The sequence below is a fragment of the Marmota monax genome, unplaced genomic scaffold, assembly GCF_021218885.2.
Source record: "Marmota monax isolate L192 unplaced genomic scaffold, Marmota_monax_Labrador192_F-V1.1 WCK01_AAM20220418_F8-fsc01595, whole genome shotgun sequence".
In the NCBI taxonomy this organism is placed as follows: Eukaryota; Metazoa; Chordata; class Mammalia; order Rodentia; family Sciuridae; genus Marmota; species Marmota monax.
In genome coordinates, this window is record NW_026693394.1 from 25,099 (window position 1) to 28,798 (window position 3,700).

At 46.1% G+C, this 3,700-nt stretch overlaps 1 pseudogene; it reads right to left on the bottom strand.

Moving 5' to 3' along the window:
- Window positions 1-345: 345 nt before the first annotated feature.
- On the bottom strand, window positions 346-2,844 carry LOC124101203 (phosphoglucomutase-1-like; annotated as a pseudogene).
- Window positions 2,845-3,700: the final 856 nt, after the last annotated feature.

Consider the following 3,700-nt stretch of genomic DNA (forward strand, 5'->3'; position numbering starts at 1 on the left):
ATAAATAAATGTATTTTTCAAGCTTCATCCTAAAATTCACTCTTTTTTTTTTTTTTGTATTAAAATCAAGAATTTTTCTTTAAAGAGGATATTCTGAAGAAAGTGAAAAGGTAAGTAGTAGTCTGAAGGAAGACATTCATGATAGAATTAGCAAACAACTTGTATGAAGAATAAATCAAGAACTTTTATAGGAAGGGCATTTTTGCAAAGAAAGTTGGTCAAATTATACAAAATTGCAGTTAGACAAGAAGCAATAAATTCAAGACAATATAGTGACTATAAAATCACTAAGAATAGATTTTTTTGGGGGAGGGTGGGAGATTAATGGGGCTTAAACCTGGGTAATTAATCACTGAGCCACATCCCCAGCCTTTTTTATTGTTTGTTTTTTGTTTCTTATTCTGCTTTAATATACCAAAATATCTGTGCAAATGGGACTGTGCTACAAAACAAGTCAGAATCTGTAGACAAGTATGTCTCACTTAGAGGAAAACTGATTGGAGAGAAGGCACCGGAAATTACATTTTGTTGGATTACATGTAGACAGTAAACTGGGGGAAATATTCATCAAGGAGAATGGAACTTCTGCTGTCATTTTGTAGGCACATCCTAAAGAAGAAAGCTGGCCTCACTCGCTGATGCTCAGCCTCCACCTTGCACTGTTGTGTAAACAGTGTCTGATGCTAAGGAGAGATACCCACACAGCCTCAGTGCTTCTAGAAGGGCATGAAAAGGAACGGACATAAACCTGTGGGTCCTCTTCCCTCTCTCACACAGCTCCCGAGGGGACTCAATTGGAAGTGCTTTGCAATGTGCTGTTTATCAACAACTATGAAATGGAAAAATCAAATCCTAAAAATCTGGGTAGATACACTTTGTTTCTGTCCATATTCTTCAATCAGATGACATGGATAGGTCCTGGGATGGAAGGACATACAGCATCTGGCAGGTCTTCCTAGGTGATTACAGTGGGTGCAGTGTATCTTGTCTTCTCCTGGAACCGGGACACTTTTAGAGCAATAGAAATAAGTTGGGGTGGAGGGCGGGGGCGCACGACATGACCTGGGGGTTCTGATTGATTTTGGCAACATCCTTCTCAAAGCTGTCAATGTATAGTCGAATGGTGGGCCCTGCATTCCCAGTGCCATTTAGTTGGAAGATGATGTGATAACTGTTTGCAAAAGTGACTCACAAGCTCTAATTTCTTGAAATGCTTTCTCCATGGGGTCCCTGAATTCAAAGTTATCAGCTTTCTCCAAAGTGTAGACTTTGTCACTTGCAGAGAACTGCTTCGCCACAAAGGAGCAAACATCAGAGTCTCCAGGTCCTTCCTCATCTTGCTTGCACCCTCTGCTTCCACCTCCTCGTAATCATACCTCGTAAAGAAGTTCAGGCCATACTTTTGCCAATGATCTCTGCAAATATGCTTTGAACTGTGTTTGCAGGTGGCAAGAATGGAGAGCCCCGAAAGGATAGCCCACAGTCTACCTTTCTCACAAATGTGATCACAATCAGTGCCAAAGCCCTCGTCCTCTCAAAGGGACAGTTTACTTGCATCCATCAAATTCCCAAAAAAACTTCCAGCCAGTTGGGGTCTCATACAAAGCCATCTTTGCAGCGTTAGCCACCCAGTCCAGAGCACCACTTGTAGGCATGCTGCGTGCAAAGCCACAGACCCCAGTCTGCTGGAAATATGGAATGCTGCAGATATTGGCAGCAATGATAGCCACAGAGTCTGAAGGGTTCACAAAGAACCTATGCTTGCCCAGAATCATGTTTTGATTCCCATCTCCATTGAACACAGCCCAAAGTCATGCTCTCCAGACTTCATAGTCTCCTCTTGGTCAGTTGGGGTCAGGGGAACACAATTTTTTTTTTCTTAGAGAGAGAGAGAGAGAGAGAGAGAGAGAGAGAATTTTAATATTTATTTTTTAGTTTTCGCGGACACAACATCTTTGTTTGTATGTGGTGCTGAGGATCGAACCCGGGCTGCACGCATGCCAGGTGAGTGCGCTACTGCTTGAGCCACATCCCCAGCCCCAGGGGGAACACAATTAACTGCTGAATTTTCTGGGGTGCCGAGTGCCGAGTTCTTCAGAGATTCTTCTTTACGTATGGGCCCACAACTCCATGCATGGCATCCATATGGATCTTTAGCCTGTTCGGACAAGAAAGAAGTTCTTTCAGTGCATTGAAACCAAAGATATTTCTCAGCATTGAGGCATAAGCTTCCACTGAATTCACAATTTCCACTATGAAAGGCTTTAACTTGTTTTCCAGGTCAAACTGTTGCTTGGCCAGAACACCAAGGTCCACTTTCAGATCAGAGCAAATTTCATACTGTTTGATAGCTTTGGAAATTTTTATCAGTAATTGCTTCTGGAGCAGGTTCTATGTTAAAAAACAGTAAATTTGATTCCAAAAGCTCCATTAGGTCTCCTGGGTTGTGGCTGGCTGTCAGAATGATCCCACCAATGGCTTTGATTTTTCTTTCTTTGGCGGTTGCGGATCTAAGAGCTCTCGCGAGATTTGCTCCCCCGAGATCTGCTTGCTCACTCTAGCGAAGACATCCTCCTCCTCCTCCCCGCCGCCTTTCGGCAATCTTCGCCAGTCCCAGCCCCAACCAATCTGCACGCAGATGGCATGGATGAGGGTCTCCCCCCGAACCCCGGTTCACGCGGGGCGTCAGGCGGCAGCCGCGGGGTACGAACTGCACGAGACTGACGACAGCGGCACTGCGAGCGGCCACGGGCTGGCGAGTAGCAGTGAGCGTGGGTGGGGCGGGGGTAAGCCAGCCGAGTAACGGCTCGATTGTTCTGGCCTGGCTATGGCGCCTCTCCTCCCCCCCGCCATGGCTACCCGTGTCCCTGCTCCGCTCCTCTCAGTGAGTGAAAGTGGCCGCCGCCGCCGCCGGCCCAGCGCCCGCAGCCGCCTCAGCGCCGCCGCCATCTTGGGGTCCCAGGAGCCGCCGAGGGAGCGAGCTAGGAGCGTTCACGTCCACCGCAGTCACCGTCCCACGGCCTCAGAGAGCGAACCGCGGCTCCACCGTCGGCGGGGCCCCCCCCCTCCAGACCCCGCCCGTACCCCGCCCCCCCTCCGCCGCCGTCGCGGCGGCGGGGCCCCGCGGCCGAGGTGAGGTGATTCCTAAAATTCACTCTTGACCTCTCAGGGATATCTATGTTCACCACAGTTATATTCCATGTTTGAGATCCATAAATACCCTGACCTCAACAAGGTGAAAAAAATGGACAACTCAGTTCTGTGTCATAGGTTATGGAATAAACATACCAAATAACATTCTCTCAGGGCCAAAGAACAGGAGAGAGACTCTGCACTTTGAGAGAGCAGCCATCTACATCTCATAAGTGTACAAAAGTGGACTCTGTTTCTCACAGGATTCTGGACACAGATCCATTTTCATTTTAGATATTATACTTTAACCAAAAGAGATTGGTATCACTGGAGAGAAGACTCTAGGTCATCAGATCATCAGTAACCCAGAAACTGGAATCTAAACATTTAAAAATATATATTTTGAAGTTTTGTCTTTAGCCTAATGCAGGGTTGTGATTTCAATTTTCTTCTTTAGTATGGGGTACGCTGAGAATATCATCAAACATTAAAGGCATAGATGTCTACACATATTTCTATTAATTCAATAAAGCCTGTCAAGAGATTAAAGTTTAAATTTAAATTAATA